At 40.7% G+C, this 19,282-nt stretch overlaps 1 protein-coding gene across 1 annotated transcript in view; it reads left to right on the top strand.

Moving 5' to 3' along the window:
* ANXA10 (annexin A10) overlaps positions 1-19,282 on the top strand; it is a gene marked incomplete at both ends in the record, with an annotated part of 133,879 nt that overhangs the window by 74,995 nt on the left and 39,602 nt on the right. The window lies entirely within an intron of this gene.

Raw genomic sequence — 19,282 nt, 5'->3', positions numbered from 1 at the left:
TTTTTGCGGTACGCAGGCCTCTCACTGTTGTGGTCTCTCCCCTTGCGGAGCACAGGCTCCAGACGCGCAGGCTCAGCAGCCATGGCTCACAGGCCCAGCCGCTCCGCAGCATGTGGGATCTTCCCGGTCCGGGGCACGAACCCGTGTCCCCTGCATCGGGAGGCGGACTCTCAACCACTGCGCCACCAGGGAAGCCTGGTCTTTTTCTTCTGTATAATAATACTGATTTGGAGTAATTTGAATGCTTCAAAGATGTAAATGGTTTTGGAAAATGTTACTTTAGTTATTTAGCAGAGGGAAATAAGTACAAATAGTAAGCCTGTCAGGGAGGAAGAAATTTTCCTCTATCCATCTAGGTTCTTCTGGCTGGTCTAAGAATTAAACGGACATGAGACAGATGAACAGGAGAAAATCACACAAAAGTTGAAAAGCATGTATACATGGGAGAGACCCAGGAAAACTGAGTCACTTGCCAAAATGGCTGAAACCCTCAGCTTATACAACATCTTCAAAGATAAAAGAGAATGTTGGGGGGTAGGGGTTGGGACCTCAAAGGGGAGGAAGGCAATTCACATGGAGACGGAAAAGCACACGTTTGATAAACACGTGTCTGCTGGGCCAGCAGAGACAAGGGGCACAGAAGGGATCTTAACAGACTTTGCAGGTCCCTCCCTGTCGACACACCTGGTTCATATTAAAGTTACCTACGGTGTTGGTTCTCTGTCTCTCCCTCTCTCTCTAGCTACCTGTCATCTACCTTCATAGTGATACATCCAATCTAATTCAGCCCCACATTTTAACCATCACCATTAGTTATAAATTCTTTCTCACACAATAAAAACGGTAACTATCAATGTCTAAAATACATGTGCTCATTTGTTTAACTCCATCATACATGTACATGTAGTTTAGAGTGTGCTAAGCCATAGCCCTGTCAGAAAGGAGAGGACGTTGTTTGGGTTCTTTCCATCCTTAGCTTTACAGTCTCCCAACAAACACTATTTTGTGAAGTTACTCAGGGCACGTCCCTTCTCCCAGCCCACTTCACTGTGGCTACAAGGTTCGTGTGTAATTTAGACAGATTTGTTTGCTACCATCTGCATTCCCTGTCGGGTTCCCTTACTTCATAGCTGATTTTGTTACATTTAAATTTATGTGTGGTAAAATGTGTTCTTTGTGGTATATGCACTAGTAAGAGTTTTGAGTCATGTATCCGATCCATTTCCTTACAGAGGCTTCCATCACCCCAAACATCCTCCACACTCCCGGTTTGTAGTCAACCAACACCCCAGTCCTCAAACCTGGCAAACACTGATCTGTTTACCTTTTCTCTAGTTCTACCTTTTCCAGATTGCCATATAAATGGAATCACAGACTATAAACCCATCTGGAAATGGCTTCTTTCACTTGGTGGGGTGCATTTAACAGTTATCCAAGTTGCTACATGAATCACTAGCTGTCTTTATGGCTGAAAAGCAGTCTTGAATGAGTATACCGCCGTCTGTTTATCCATTCAGCTTGAAGGACAAATGGCTTGTTTCCAACTTTTGATAATTACAAGCAAATCTTCTAAGAACACTCAAGTTAAGGATTTTGAGTAAAGTTCCCATTGCTTTAGATAAATATCTAGGGGTCGGATTGCCAGGTTATATGCTAAGACTGTGTTTAAACTTTATAAGAAATTGTCCAATTGTTATTCCAAAGTGACCCACAATTTTGCATTCCAACCAGCAGTGTATGTAGCAGTATCTCACTGTAGTCTTACTTTGCATTTTTTAATGTAAATGATATCCGTAGTTTTTCATACGCTTATTTATTATACCTTCATTGGAAATGTGTCTGTTTATAATGCTTACTTATTTTCTAAGTTGGTTTTTTGTTTGTTTATTTTTTATTGGCCTTTATATATTTTAGATAAAAGGGCTTCATAAAAAATGCAATTTACAAATATTTTCTCCCATTCTGTGACTTGTCTTTTCATTTTTTTTTTTTTTTTTTGCGGTACGCAGGCCTCTCACTGTTGTGGCCTCTCCCGTTGCGGAGCAACAGGCTCTGGACGCGCAGGCTCAGCAGCCATGGCTCACGGGCCTAGCCGGCTCCGCGGCATGTGGGATCTTCCCAGACCGGGGCACGAACCCATGTCCCCTGCATCAGCAGGCGGACTCTCAACCACTGCGCCACCAGGGAAGCCCTCTTTTCATTTTTTAACAACATATTTCATAGAGCCAAAGTTTTCAATTGTGGTGAAGTTCAATTTATCTTTTTTTCTTTATAGATTGTATTTTTGTTGTCATGTCTAAAAATTTTTGACTAACCCAAAGTCATGCAGATTTTCTCCTATATTTTCTTCCAGATATTTCACATAGTTAACATTTCTATTTAGGTCTATGATCAATTTGGGGTTAATTTTTGTATAAGGTGTGAGGTATAGGTCAAGCTTAATTGTTTTTTTCATATGGATGTTCAGTTTTTATAGCACCGTTTCTTGGAAAAACTTTCTTTCTCCATTGAATTGCTTTTACAACTTTGTCAAAAATTATGTATTGGGCTTCCCTGGCGGCGCAGTGGTTGAGTCGGCCTGCCGACGCAGGGGACACGGGTTCGTGCCCCGGTCCGGGAAGATCCCACATGCCGCGGAGCGGCTGGGCCCGTGAGCCATGGCCTCTGAGCCTGCGCATCCGGAGCCTGTGCTCCGCAACGGGAGAGGCCACAACAGTGAGAGGCCCGCGTACCGCAAAAAAAAAAAAAAAAAATTATGTATTTATATGGATCCATTGCTAGATTCTCTATTCTGTTCCACTGATCTTATTTTCTATAACATTAGCCAATACCACAATCTCATTATTACTGTGGCTTCATAATAATTCTTAAAATCAATTAGCATTATTCCTTTAATTTTGGTTTTCTTTTTCAAATCTGTTTCAGCTGTTCTAATTCCTTTGACTTTCAGTATGATGAAATAAATTGATTGATTTTTGAATGTCAAATCAGCCTTGCATTCTGGGAATAAACCTCACTTGGTCATGCTACTTATTCTTTTTATATGTTGCTGCATTGGAATTTCTTATATTAGATTGGACTTTTTTTTTAATAAAAAAAATTATAAAGACAAACCCTTATAATTTGTAGTCAAAATGGCTCATAGTTCATTGCAGTTTCCATGGTTAGGTAGTTCTTTGGGAATGAAATAAGTACGGATTGAGAAAATCGACAAAGCGGGTAACAGAGCAAAGCAGAATGAAGACTTTCAGTGAAAGGTGGGGAGCAAGTCCTAAGAGGTATTTTAAGTGAATCTCTGACACATTGTTAATTTAACTTATCTGATTAGATAAATGAATGCACTATTATTTATACTTTATTTAACAGGTACTTTGGGAAAAAAACACAATTTTTTTCAGGTAGTTAAATTAAACTTGGACTACTTATCAGAGAGAAAACAATATATACCTTTACTTGATTCCTACTTTGTCCGTTTAAACTCTACAGGGCTAGTTTCCCCTGGGTCCTGTCTTAGTCAGCTCCGGCTGCTGTAAGAAAATTTCATAGGCTGGGGTAGCTAAACCAACATTTGTTTCTCAGAGTTCGAAGGCCTACAATTCCAAGATCAAGGTGCCAGCAGATTCTGGGTCTGCTGAGGACCATCTTCCCAGCTCACAGGCCTCTTTCCCACTGTGTCCTCAGGCGACAGAGACACTCAGCTCTGGCCTCCTCTTCTTATCAGGATATGAATCCCATCATGGGGCCCCCCACTCTCATGACCTCATCCAGCCTCCCAAAGGCTCCTTCAAGCACCTTCACACTGGGGACTAGGGCTTCATCGTATGAGTTTGGGGGACACAAACATTCTGCACATAAGAGATCTCATGACTTGGCTTTTGCTCTTTGGTACTTAAATATTCATAAATCACTTTCACTATATATTTAATGTATAGAAATTAAAAATATCTAGATCTGTGCAAGGTGAAAATTTTGAACATTTCTTTTTTAAATTTATTTACTTTTTTATTGAAGTATAGTTGATTTACAATGTTGTGTTAATTACTGCTGTACAGCAAAGTGATTCAGTTATACATATATATACAAATTCTTTGTTTTATATTCTTTTCCATTATGGTTTATCATAGGGTATTGAATATAGTTCCCTGTGCTCCACAGTAGGACCTTGTTTATCCATTCTATATATAAAAGCAACATTTCTTCTTAATTAAAGCATCTCTCCCTCACCTACTCCTGCCAGCTTCAGGTCAAAACCCTGCATTAGTAAAGAGGGTGAGACTGAGTTTTTTATCCTTCCGTGGGTGGCCCCCTCCACCTGTGAGTCCCCTGACTGAGGCACCCAACACCCCCAGGATTGGGGAAGAGTGTGTACGTGGGGGAAAAGTTCAGGACCGTCTTGGGTCTTACTTAACAGGTATTTTAGTCACTGATGCTCTGTGGCCGTAGAAGATGTCTCTTTGGGACCACTGTGGGTTTACAGGACACCTCTCACTGGCAGGAATCTTCTCCTGAAGTTTATTTATCCGTCTGTTCTCAGAGTTCCTATTAGTCCCCCGAAGAAAGATCTGGAGCCAGATCCCTTCAAAATGACTTGTGACGAACGTGTCCTACTCTGGGGCTCTCACTGGGTCCCCAGTAAACACGCACATGCCCTACATTCCCACTAGCTCTGGGATGGAATAAACACTTGGGGTTGAGGCATCCCCAGTAAAGCCGCCCTCCTCACACTGGGCAACTGCTTAGCCAGAGTCTCGGCTTTAGCCCCATTTGCAGTGTGTGTCACTGGGTCCCCAGAACTCTGTGGACATATTCAAGTTCTCCAGGCAGCCCCCTTGTTGAAGACACCCCCGCCCTGTACCCTTCACCCCGGTTCCCATGGCAGCACAGGAAGGTCTCAGAACACCATCACCTCGACCCCAATACTCCCAGCTATAATTTCAGAGCCACTGCACCTCCTCCAGGTTGCTGAGTGGCTAAGATTTACAAAACTGGTTTCTAGAACCTTCTTTGCGACCTCCGCCCAGGTGGTCCACCCTTCACTTTGGAGTGTGGATGCCGTTGGCAGCCACTGTTTTGCCAGAAAATGAGAGCCTCAGGGAAATGGAACTATGAAGGGACCAAAGTTAAAATCCTACTACAGTGTTACGTACACATCTTGACTGTTTGCCACGTTTTCCCTGTTGTTCATCTATCAAATGAACCTCTCTACCAATCTTCACTTTCCAGAAAGAAGATTAATATATGTCTCATGTGGTGCAACCCATAACTGATTCGCATCTAACACACCCATATTTTATTTGGTAGAAATTTTCCCTTTAATATAAGGCACCATATGAATGTTGACGGATTTTGGCCTCCTCAGCACGTGTTCTCAGGTTTTGTAAAGTATCTGAATACTAGTACTGCTTTACCTCTTACGCTTACATTTCTGTAGCTATTACATTTTTTAAATGAAGAAAAGTAACATAAAAGCATGTCAGATGCAATGTAGAGCAGACTATGGCACTGTACTTAAGTGCATACTAGGAAAATTACAGGTGCATTACCAATGCTTCAAAGTGTAAAAGTAACCAATTGAGTATTACTTTAAAAAATAAAAGGACTGGATTCCCCCCTTGAGTAGGTGACGATCATTTCCTGAATGTATCCTGGTATCACTGTGGGGTTTGACAAATAGCTGACAGATTACTTTGAAGATTCAAAAAAGGGGGACACCTTTACCATATAATCAGATGGCCATCAATATTTTCTGAATTTTTCCCTTCCTAAACATTAGATGACTTCTGAGATCTAGTCTTCACAATCAGGTCACTTCTTAATTGCTATTTATCATAACCTTCACCAACTTTTACAAGTAAAAGCATAACAAAATGTAAATCCAAGAACCCAGGTACTCTTGAGAAATCAAAAATTACCTTTAAATACTTTAAACAATTTAAAACCGTTTTATCTATTAGTAAAGTTAATTAATGTCTCCCTGATCTTGGATTCCTTACTATGATGCCATCAATGTATTTCATTAAGGAAGTAGAAAGCTGTGAACCAACTGATGTAAAACCAGTCAAGGTACAAGGTGGTCCTCTGCCTCCTTCATCCCCAGAGCAAATGATGGCCTGAGGCACAACTAATGTCTATAAAGAAATCTTCTAGTAACGAATGTGATTCCATATTTCCACCTTTATTATGATTCCATATTTTGCCCATGTTTATTGTGATGCCATATTTTTTCTTCAGTATAATTCTTTGTTTTTGTTTTTTGTGTGTGTTTTTGGGTTTGGGTGTTTGGTTTTGCTTAGTTTTAGATTTATACATCTTCACTCACTGAATGAAATAGAAATGCTTTGCAGGATACTTATTTAAAACAGTTCAAAGCAAAAATTGCCCTAAACAAACTGGCCATTAGCCTAACTCTGTAAAATATATTAGTCATATATCTATCAAAATTAATTGCAAAATTCTAAAACTTTTGTTTGGGTTAAATTTCCCTCAATAGAGAAATATAAACTTTCTTCGTTTTACAGCTAAACAACTTAGTTTACGGATTATCCAGCCAAAACTTTATTTAGCTGAGAATTGTTTTTTTAAAAAAACCATATTCTCTGTGCTATGCGGCTGCTTCCCACTAGCTAGCTATTTTACATTTGGTAGTATTTATAAGTTCATGCCTAGCACAGGGAGATCAGCTCGGTGCCTTGTGACCACCAAGAGGTGTGCGATAGGGAGGGTGAGAGGGAGATGCAAGAGGGAAAAGATATGAGGATATATGTATATGTATAGCTGATTCACTTTGTTATAAGGCAGAAACTAACACAACATTGTAAAGCAATTATACTCCAATAAAGATGTTAAAAAAAATAAAAATAAAAACATAGGCCCTTCCTGAGACTATACAGATAATTCCAGAACAAAATTTACGATATCTAGAAAACAGGCCACACTGCTTAACACGGATGCTTAATTTGTATTTTCAACATATATTTACAGGTAAAGCTTTACTGTGAACAGTATGTTCATCAGATCAAATGCATGGATGTAATTAAATTTCTGCTTGTTGATACTTGTTTTATAGCTCTTATTAAAAGTAAATGTAAATAAAGCTTGTTTGGAGATTAAAAAAAAGAAAAACATATTCTCTTGCTTTAGTTTATATTAACTCAGAGAAAAGAAAAAATGTCACACCAGCTAGAACCAAGCATTATTATAAAGGTAAAATCTGTTGGGAAAAGAACATCATGATTTTTTTCACAGTAGCCTTTCAGCATTTTAAAAGGAAGTAAATGGTAGGCCAAAGAAGCCATTCTTTTTCTCGTTAACATCTCAAGAACATGCAGTTCACTAGATAACATTATCACTGATTTCTGTTAAGGAAAGCTGAAGAATTCTTATCACCAGGAGGCTGTTTCTATCTGTGAAACAGATTATTGGGCTTTGAGAGTGCTGGTTACTAACCTCTAACAATATCAAATTAGAGGAGAGTGGCTGAAATCACCATTCATCTAAGAGCTGCAACCTCATTTTGTAGAAATTGTTCTAATAAACCCATGAGATGCAATTCTTCACACATTAAATGTCAACATAATCTCTATCTTAAAAGTGAAATTCAGGACTACATGTGTTCCTTGAGTTTGAGCTATAGATCCTATATTGAATGTGCTTCCTAGTTAACCTTTAAAAAGTTGAAGTTACGATATGCTCTATTCCTCTAGACTATGTTATGGGCATTAAGATATTTTAATCTTTTTATAAGGGACATAAACAAATATGAAAGTAGCATTAGGTTTTTGAAATATAAGAATAATAATCAACGAATAGTAAAAAAGAAGAAGAATGAGAGGTAGGATATACAGGGAAAGCACTGGGTCTAAAGTCAGAACACTATTATTCTGGTCTGCCAATCATTAAGCCAATGGTGTTATATAAATACTGAGTCATCAGTTTTTATATGTAATGTAGAAATAAGAACACTTGCCTTGCCTGATACAGCCTTGTTGATAACTTCAAATTAAACAAAGAACGCAAAGGCGCTGTTGAAACTGCAAAGTAGCTATACAGCAAGCAAGAAGTATAGAGCCTCCCTCCCCTCAGAAAACCGGGTTTGCAAAATACCCTTACACATTGTCTTATTGGGCACGTGGATATGTTTACTAGATTTAAATGTGATTTCAGGTCTCTTAAATAGTATATTATGGATGAAAATTAACAGAGTGTTAGGACACAGTATTCATTAGACTATTCATACGTAAGGTTGAGCAGTATTTTTAGATCTGCTGCACGATCTTTTTATCTTCAAAGATAAGAAAAGAGCAGAAGAGACTTTAAGATATCTCCTATAGAGTGGTACACCAGGAAAAGACAGACTACCAAATATGTAACACGTGATTCCATTTGGAAAAATACAGTTATATGTAAAGATAGGAAAAGCACAAGAAGAGGATGTGGGAGATATCTCCTTCTGTTATAGACATTAAATATTTAACAATAATTTGTAGACAATGAGATCATAAATGATGTTTTAACTTTTTGTCAGAGATGTTCTTATTGGCTAACTCGATTATATTGAGTGTAGGTTTATTATTTAATGATAAAAAATTCCCACTTGAATTCCTTCAATGTTCAAGAAGGGAGTCTAGCAGTTAGGAACACAGGGGTTGGTTTTTGAAGCCTGTGAGTCTGTTTCTGTTTTATAAATAAGTTCATTTGTAACTTTTTTTTTTTTAGATTCAGCATGTAAGTGATGTCATGTGATATTTGTCTCTCTCTCTGTCTGGCTTACTTCACTTCGTATGATAATCTCTAGGACTGTCCATGTTGCTGCAAATGGCATTATTTCATTCTTTTTTGGGCTGAGTAATATTCCACTGTATATATGTACCACATCTTCAAAAACAAACTTATGGCTACCAAAAGGGAAACATTGGGGGGAGGGATAAATTAGGAGTTTGGGATTAACAGATACACACTACTATATATAAAATAGATAATCAGGGCTTCCCTGGTGGCGCAGTGGTTGAGGGTCCGCCTGCCGATGCAGGGGACATGGGTTCGTGCCCCGGTCCGGGAGGATCCCACATGCCGCGGAGTGGCTGGACCCGTGAGCCATGGCCGCTGAGCCTGCGCTCTGCAACAGGAGAGGCCACAACAGTGAGAGGCCCGCATATCGCAAAAAAAAAAAAAAAAAGATAATCAACAAGCATGTACTGTATAGCACACGGAACTATACTCAATATTCTGTAATAATCTATATGGGGAAAGAATCTAAAAAAGAATGGATACATGTATATGTATAACTGAATCACTTTGCTGTACACCTGAAAGTAACACAACATTGTATATCAACTATACTCCAATATAAACTAAAAAATTAAATTAAAAAAAAGAACACGGGGACTGGAACCAGACCAGGCTGGGTCTGAATCTGGGCACCGTCGCTCACTAAGTATGTGATCTACGAACAGAAATTGACCTCTCTAAACCTCGCAGCAATAGTACCAACCTGGCTTGTGTGTATTTTTGATTGTTCAATTCCTTGGAGTCCAGTAGTGTAAATTAACACGATTTGGGGGACATACTGGAAACTCAGTAGGTGCTGACTAGTGGATTGAGGTACTAATAGTATTGAACTACTTCTGTTCTTTACTTGACTTCCTTGCGCTGATTCAGCTTCACTGGGCTGAATCATTCTTACCATGATCTGAAAAGGGTATGTAGGTGGTATCTTTTGCTTTTGCCCTTTCTTTTAAATTACAGTTTGCTGGGTTTAAAACTTCTGAATCCTAAATTGTTTCCTCTGAATTCTGGAAAGACTGATCAAATGCCTTCTAACATTGAATTTTGTGGAAGAGGATTCGGATCCCAGTTTGATCATTTCCCTTGTAAGCAAACTTGAATACGTTGTCTCTTAAGCGTTGATTTTTTCATTAACATTCCCCAATACGGATGGTCCCTTTTCATCACATCACAAGAATGTGATTCTTTCACTGCCTGAAGTTTTTCTACTTTTTCTTTAATTATTGTTTTTCTTCTATTGTTCTGCTCTCTCCCAGCTGTATACACATTAAGTATAATGTCCTAAATCATGTCTCCATATTTTATTGTTTCTTCCATAATTTATAACCTCATCGCCAAGTCTTTTTTCCGTTTATTCTGAAAGACCCCGGACAGAATCATCAAGTAGCAATAATCTCCTTACAATCCTCCTTAGGGGGCATCAGTCACATGAAACTCTTCTATGATCTTTTACACTTGAAACATATTCTTTCTGGTAACCTCAGTGACTTTCTTGACTTACTTATAGAACAGTAATAACCCATTGCCTTTTATTTATCCAGACAGAATGGTACTTCAAATTTCCTCATTATATCTTATCAAATCCTAACTTCCCCAAAACAGCACCAAAAACCCTCCGAGGATGAAGCCCATCTAAGGGGAAGGTCTACCTTCATGATCTTAATAGCATCTCAGAGTAGAGGGGGAACAGCAGGATATTTATGAGAATTGGGGGGTTTGGTTTAAGTGTATCCTTTGATGAGGGGGTGTGGGCCTGACTGGGAATGACCAAGTTTGTGATGTAAGCGTTTAGGATGGGAGGACGCGTGGAAACAAGGATTCCATGGTGACTGTTAATTTTCTGTTGCTGCTGTAACAAATTACCACAAGGTAGTGGCTTAAAACAAATGTACTCTCTTACAGTTCTGGAGGTCAGGAATCTGAAAACAGTTTTACCAGGCAAAAGTGGGGCTGTCAGCAGGGCTGGCTCCCCCTGGAGGCTCTGGGAAGGATGGCCTCTTCAGCTTTTCGAGCTGCCAGCAGTCGCCCACGTCCCTGGACCATGTGTCCTTCCTTCATCTTCACAGCCAGTATTGTGGCATCTTGCTTTCGGCTTCCTGTCACCTTCTTGTCCTGTAGTCAAATCTCCCTCTGCCCACCTCTCATAAGGGCAGGTGGGATTATATTTACAGCCTCCCAGGTTAATCCAGGATAATCTCTCCCTCTCAAAATCCTTCACTTAATCACACCTGCAAAGTCCCCTTTGGCAGGTGAGGTAACATTCGCAGATTCCAGGGTTTAGGAATCGAATATCTTGAGCCTTCAAGAGTAAGCAGTCATTTGATGCCATCGATTTTACTCTAATGAGGTTAAGTTTTGTAGTCTTCTACTACATATTACTAAGATAAAGTTTACAGTACCTTCCTACACAACTGTTTCCTCAAAACATACAGTCACGTGAGTGAAGACGCTCTTGGATGGTAATCCTAAGAGGCTGTGTGGGTGAATCCAGGTTCCTCCATGCTTTTCTCAAACTCCTTGACATCCATCTACTAAGCTGTAAAGATTTTACAGCAACTAATTTAGTAATTGGTTCGTAGTCATAAACACTTCTGCATCAATCTGAAAATATAACCCAGCCTATCTTTTTTTTTAATTAATTAATTTATTTATTTATTCATTTATTTATTTATGGCTGTGTTGGGTCTTTGTTTCTGTGAGTGGGCTTTCTCCAGTTGTGGCGAGCCGGGGCCACTCTTCATCGCGGTGCGCGGGCCTCTCACTATCGCGGCCTCTCTTGTTGTGGAGCACAAGCTCCAGACACATAGGCTCAGTAGTTGTGGCACACAGGCCTAGTTGCTCCACGGCATGTGGGATCTTCCCAGACCAGGGCTCGAACCCGTGTCCCCTGCATTGGCAGGCAGACTCTCAACCACTGCGCCACCAGGGAAGCCCAACCCAGCCTATCTTAATATCAGTAGCTGTGGCAGACATCAGATCATTAAGCTTTATTTTGATTATATGATAGATACATATTTCCTTTGCAAGTGTAACCCAGATGTAAGCTGCAGTCATCCTGTCCTTTACGACTCAAATTAAGTTCACAAAAATTCTTCTCCCGGTTACTCTTCCTCCCTAAAGATTCTTATCTGAGGCCAGGGGAACACAGGGAATAAAGATCAATCATTCTCTCACTCACTGTAAGCGATGTTTCCATTTCTTTTTGTTCATGTATGCTGTCCCTTCTCAGTGGCTGGTGACCCATCATGGGACAACCCTAATTCCTTCCCTCCTGCAAAATACCATCAAGAGAAAGCCATCCCCACCAACACTGTGCCTGGCCCCCTGCCACGTCCCATGCCAGCCCCACTCCCTGTGGCCGGCAGCAGGCTGGCAGAACCCCGGGGGCTGCCACTCTGTGTGCCCAAAAGCCCCACCACGAGGGAGGGGTGGGGACGTGCAGGCAGCAGCTCAGACACTCAGAGGGACTGGCCAGGGACATACGAGCTGGACAGCCGGCCTCCTGCCCGCTCGAGGACATGGTCTGGGTGTCCTGGAGCTGGGGCTGGAGCTGGACGTGCCAACTGCCCTGCCAGGTGCCGGGCCAGGGTGTCTACTCTGCCTGGCGCCGTTCTCGTCCATAGCGGTCACCAAAAGTGACAGAAAACAACGGGGGTTCATGATAACAGGGGGATCTATACTGGGGTTCTACTGAAGTTAAATATTAGACATTCTGTTCTTAAATGCACTTTGGTGACCCAGCTAATGGGAATCTATTTTTGGCTGTCTTTCTCTAATTTCCTCAATCCCTCCTTCACACACACACACACACACACACACACACGCCCCTTTCTTTTTCTCTTAGAATTGGTATAAGAAGAAGAACTTATGCTTTTAGAGTTTTGGTTTTACCCACAAGATCCTTTGCAAATAGAGGTATTTTTCAGTTGCAAAGATGAATAAAGGGCCTCAATCGTACATGTTATTTTACGTCAGTTTCAGCTCTAAGGGAAAAGGCTCCAGCCAGGGAGTTAGATCTGGATTTGAGTGTCAGCTTCACCACACATGACCCGCATGGCTTCAGACAACTTAGCCTCAGAATCTCCTCATCTGTGAAATAAGCTTAGTATCACCAGCTTCACAAGACCGCTGAGGTGATTACCCAGGAAATGCCCAGAGTACAGCCTGCATGTGTGAATAATGAATTTTTAAGCTGCTGGATGAAAGCAGATGTCTCTGAGTCCGTGTATTTTTCTATGTAGTACTTTATAAACATTCTTAGAGCCCACTTTCTACCTAAGGTACTGCCCTAAATGCTTTGGAAAGCAAGAGAAGAAGTGTCCCTGCCCTTCAGAAATTGAAAATTTAGAGGAAAAGGCAAATGCAAAAAAGGCAAGGCCGTGGTCAACAGAGGTGCAAAGTAAACCATAGGTAATACTCGATGAAACCTGGAAAGACCCCACATAACAGGTGGAATTTGAGTTGAGTCCAGAGTTTGGCTGGAATGAGAGTAATTCTGCATCACTACCCATTCGTGTTACTTGTCATACCATACCTCTTCCCACACTGTTTCCTGGAAATCCAAATATTCTTCCTTCATTCACGAGAACAGTCCAATCTCTCAATTTGCACAACCACTCACATTCAGGTTCGTTTTCCACAAAACAAAGGACGCCCAGTTAATGAGACTTACTACTCTTGGAAACCTGGTAGAACTAGGAATGGATATTTTCTGCTGTGCTCCTGGCACTTGAGCAGGATGTCCTGAAGCTCTGGCACCAGGAAGAGGGTAGACAATTCCTGGGGCGGCAGGTGGGGGGGGGGGGGTGTCAGGAAGGACTCCCTGCACAGAGGGCCCTGGAGCCATCAGTTAAATCCTGAACAGATGTTCACGGTGGAGTCAGAGGATGCGAGTGTGTGTGGAGATGGGCACGGGTGAAGAAGAATCCAAACAGAAGGGACAGAAAGGACAAGGCCACAGAGTCACTCAGGGCTGGGGTGTGGGTTGTGTGTCGTGTATAGGAGCCAAGAGGTTCAGGGCGAGAAAGTAAGACACGAACTCATGCAGACGGTCAGGGACCAGTCCTGAAGAGCACTGTTCACACTGTTAAAACATCCGATTGAGTCCCACAGTCATCTATTCTCAGTCATGGGAACGAGTTGCCGCAAACACTGAAAATGCTCCCCTCAAGACCAACGAGCCAAAGCTCGAACGTCTTTTTCTATTCTATACACTCACGTTTTGCCCAATATATGATATTCTCACCCCGACCTATGACTATATACTCTGTTGAGTGGACGACACTGCAGTGTCCTCAAGGCTAGCACACTGGGATGTGTTTGTAAACCTAGGTGCTCCTAGGGGATGTTTCTTTCATGTGAAAATCAACCACCCCGTGGGCCAGAGCAGAAAACAGAGAAGCACTGCTCTGGGCAGGAAGGACTTAGGCAGAGAAGGACACAGGACGTGTCTGATCTTGGGAAGGACCATTCTGGCTGAGGGAACAGCTCGTTGGGTGCGACCCGGGGGAAGGGGTAAAGGGGGCAGTAGCAGAGGTTAAGACACGGGGACCCCATGGAAGGTATTGTGGGGAGAGGATGGACGGGACTGGACTGAAGGACACACTCGTGGAAGATGAGAGAGGGTGGGTTAACACACTGGTTACTCAACCCCTAGGGCTGGTCGTGCTGAAGCCACTGAAACCATTCAGGAAGCTCTTGTCAGACAGAAGTCAAAGGAGAGTGGGGTTCAGGGCGTTTGGAGATCCAGGGGCCAGTGCCCCAAAGGTGCGTATGTGCCCTATGGTAACGGAGGCCCAGGACTTCTGTAGGATTTCCTCAGAGGGCTCCAAAAACCCTCAGTTCACTAGAAATCTAAGAATCTCCGTTACACCGAAACAAAGCTGAATTATTCGCTGAAACCCACATGCTGGCAGTTGCCCAGTCAGTCCAGCTGACATTTCAAAGTCCAAACTCTTTAGGTTCTCAGGTGGTCGGGATGAGGGTGACTTAAAAGCCAGATGAGAGAAAGGACTACAATGTGGGTGTTGAATAAGAAGCAACATGGGTTTATGGACGCCGGGCCCCTGGGTCACTATGAATGAGTGAAATACGCATTATCCATGCACTTATTGATATGAGATGATGAACATGTGTTTATCAACTTCATGAGCCGTCCATATGGGACTTTTCCAGTCTGTATTCAGTTCCAGACAATAATTGTGAAATTCTTCTGTCAGTTAAAGAACTCCGTTCATTATTTGCTCAGGGGGTAGATTCTGGAACGAATTTTAAATCTTCAAATCACTCGTGATCTCCTGCACAGTGAGTTCATGACACAGTTTATTCTGTCATTTAAAAAGGGAGTGTTTTTTATTCCTCTGTCAAAACCTAAATTCGCAAATGACTAGAAGCAAAGATTATATTTTGACCACCTTGTGGTGAGAGTTCAAATGGAAATGACAGACACTGGGACTTACTTTGCCTGCGACAAGTGATACCATTTCTAAATCTGACCATTTTCAAGGTAAAAAAAACAATTTTACCATATACACATTATTTTCATGTCACATTGGAAAGTGTCCACTTTTTCAAAATTTCCATTCTGCTCTAAGATGTGAACAAATTAGGAACACGTACATTAAAAAGGACTTTGCTTTAAAAGGTATACACGCTGAGAAATACCTGACACGACAGCCTCTTACTCTTTCAGAAGGTTAAACTAACGTGACTGGGTTAACTTAAAATACACCTCAAAAATTAGTAAGTTAAATTACTCTCGGTCAACAAGCAAAACTGCATTCATCAAGAACACACAGTCTGCTTCAGTTCAGGTGTGCATTATACCTGCTAGAGGTTCTGAATTAGCCATGCCTACAACCTCTATCACTTCTTTTGGTTTCTTTCTTTACGTGGCTGTAGAGTGGAACTCCAATCAGATTATTTCACTCTCTTGCTTAAAAAAACACTCCATGTCCCTTGGTAATCACGTGACAGCTCACCTCTATCTTTGCTTCCCACCCGAGTCACTGTCAAGCCAGACGTGCCCTGTTAACTAGGCCCGTCTCCCACCCCACACCCTCTTCTCCAGGACAATTCTCATTTGTCTGATCTGTTTGTCTCTCTTCAGTTTTCCTGATACAAACAATAAATATGATCAGTATAATGACTTCAAGAATCTGATTAATTCATGTACACTCTGTATTTGTAAAAAAAAACAAACAAAAAGAAAGTTTATCATATTCATTATATATAAAGCCAGGTCATTTGGCCAAAAATCTCATTAATGAATTTTTTTAAAGCAATCATTTAACTTAAGTGACATCACCAGTGAATGAGAACATTTTAAAAAGATGTCTCACTGCATAGAAAATCACACATAGCTTTGAGGTACCCTCTGCAGACAAGGGACATAAAATATAACTAGAAGGATAAGGAATGAAGCCACAGAACAACTACTTGTACGGCAGCAAATTATAAAACAATACTGTACTTGACATAGGCAAAGCCCCAACTTTAAGAACTGTATCAACAAATGAAATTATCTACGAAATAAAACCCGACTCACAGACACAGAGAACAGACTTGTGGTTGCCAAGGGGGAGGCGAGGTGGGGGAGGGATGGACTCGGGGTTTGGGATTAGCAGACGCAAACTAGTACATACAGGATGGATAAACAACAAGGTCCTACTGTAGAGCACAGGGAACTCTATTCAATATCCTGAGATGAACCATAATGGAAAAGGATATAAAAAAGAATGTATATATATGTATAACTGAGTCACTGCTGTACAGCAGAAATCAACACAACATTGTAAATCAATGGTACTTCAATAATAAAAAAAAAGAGGGGCTTCCCTGGTGGCGCAGTGGTTGGGGGTCCGCCTGCCAATGCGGGGGACACGGGTTCGTGTCCCGGTCCGGGAGGATCCCATATGCCGCGGAGCGGCTGGGCCCGTGAGCCATGGCCGCTGGGCCTGCGCGTCTGGAACCTGCACTCCACCGCGGGAGAGTCCACAACAGTGAGAGGCCCGCGTACCGCGAAAAAAAAAAAAAAAAACTGTATCAAATAGAAAAATGTAAGATACTAATGAAAAATAAAAGGTCAGTGAGTGGTAGGGAAGTTTAAGAAGCTCTCAGTGTAGACTGACGTCATCAGGGAGCCTGGTGTTGGGTGTGAGGATGCACAGAATGCGGCCGAGCACAAATATTGGAAAACAGTCCAAAGAAAATAGAGGAACACATACCTACATGTACACTGTAATCACTTGAAAAAAGTTTTAAGGCCCAAAGCAATTAATCAATCAATTAATTTTTCAAATAATTGTTTAATTCAAGGGACAAAGTTAAAACTGGTAACTGAACTGTTTCCATAGCTTAACTGGTCAGTTCAGTCAAAATGGCCCCTGACGGATGGTGATTGTCAGGGACGATGTTGGTCAGAGGTACAAACTCCCGGTTTTGAGGTGAACAAGTCCTGGGATGCCATGTACAGCACGGTGACTCCAGTTTTCTTTTTTTTTTAATTTAATTTTATTTATTTTTTTATATAGCACGTTCTCATTAGGTATCCATTTTATACATATTAGTGTATATATGTCAATCCCAATCTCCCAGTTCATCACATCCAGTCTTCAACACTGTCTCGTATACAGGAAAGCTGCTAGGAGCGCAGGTCTCAAATGTCCTCATCAGAAAAAAGGGACGTGCAAGGTGAGGGGTGCGTTAACCCACCTTACCGTGGGGATCACTTCACAGTGTACACGTGGATCAGGTCACACTGTGCACCTTAAACTTGCACAATGTTCCATGTCAATTATACCCCAATGAAACTGGAAAAATATGACCATTAAAAGACAAAGTCAGCATCCCAATGAGAAAATAAGTAAAAGGAACACTAAGTACGTGTCTTACATGGAATAGTGCTGCTCACTTGAGCTTAACTGAAGTATAATTGACATAAAATGAATACAGTGATTTAATACGCTATATAAATGGGCATGAATGACAAGTACTATAAAACTATTTCCTGAATTACTAAACATTCACAATGTTTTCTTAAAAAAAACATTTTTAGTGTATTCGTTTAAGGCCAATTGATAAGGAGATAATTTTAAGTGACAAAGGATATTGGAACTGTAATAAATAAATAATAATAATTTTTGCACTACACTGTAAAAATACATTGTACTAGTCGTCTATATAAGGACTAAAAAAACTGTGAAGAAAAAAACTGTGGACTCTTATTTCACATACAAATCGTGTCTGATAAATCACTATAGGCAGTTCCAACTTTATGTATAACTTTCAGAGCTTTTTTCTTTCTTTTTCCTATCTTTCATTTGGTTTTTTTGTGCAAAAGATAAACAGTTTCATTTTGTAGCACATACTCCGGTAGAAAACTGGGGGATCCTAGCCCGGCCAGGAATGAAATGTTCTGTTTTGTGATGGACATTTCCACATTCAGTGCTGAAATTGCCTAGGTAACTTATACTTATTTAACAATATGTCCCATTGTTTTCAAATACATTTTCTCTTTTATACTTTAAAACAGTTCTTTGGTTGAGAGCACACAGCAAGACTAAGGTCACCAGGCATGAATGGTACTGCCCCTCCAGACTTGTCCAAACAAGCCTTCTAACTCCTGAAACAGGGAACTAAAGTTACCTCTTTCCCATGCCTCAAAAAACCTTTAATATTTCCAATGAAAAAAAAAAACAGAAAAAGCTACACAGACAAAAAGGATTTAGTAAAAGGCAGTGACAAATAGCAGAAAAGAAATTTTACATTTAAAGGCATGGCTCTTCTTTCAAAAGTTTAAATCTTAAATTTCTCTAGGGTTATAAGATTCAAAACAAAATGACTGAGGTGAGGAGAACTCAATCAGGAAATTAATTTTAGAATCTGATCTCTGAACTTAATTTAGTAAATATAAGAAGAATCATAGTCTGTTTTCCTGATAGAATCTCAGCCAATGGGACTGGCTAGTGAATAAGGCAGATAAAATTCATGATGTCTCCTAATAAATAGCTTCTAGAATCATGGGTTGACTCAAGAGAACTTAGTTTCTGGATCATTGCCAAGAAGCTTGAACTATTAGAAGCAAATTGGACATTGGTTTGTAAACTCAGGCACGGGCATCATAAGATGCAAACTGTGTTCATATTTTAATTACATATGTCTGTCCGTCTAGGATTTAAGAAGAATGTTTCACTAACTTGGTTGTACTTCTACGTACGAAAATATGTCCATATTACAACTACTCTATGGTTTCCAGTCTACTTCAAACAGGCAGCTTCCTGTTTATCAACATCAGTCAAGCGGAATACAAATGGAATTGAATTCTTAGTTTTAACTCAAGTGAACAGTTTTCTTAATCCCCCAAAAATCTTTTCATAAATATTTTGGCATCGGTATATGCATATTTCTTGGACTAGAAGTTCGGTCCAGTCTTTTGCTCATCAATTAATTAATTTTCTGCTGTTAGATGATGGGCCCTGGAAAACTTCACCTGCTGCAA

This window comes from Grampus griseus (genome assembly GCF_964374135.1).
Source record: "Grampus griseus genome assembly, chromosome: 6".
Classification (NCBI taxonomy): domain Eukaryota; kingdom Metazoa; phylum Chordata; class Mammalia; order Artiodactyla; family Delphinidae; genus Grampus; species Grampus griseus.
This window is presented reverse-complemented; position numbering and strand designations above follow the sequence as displayed.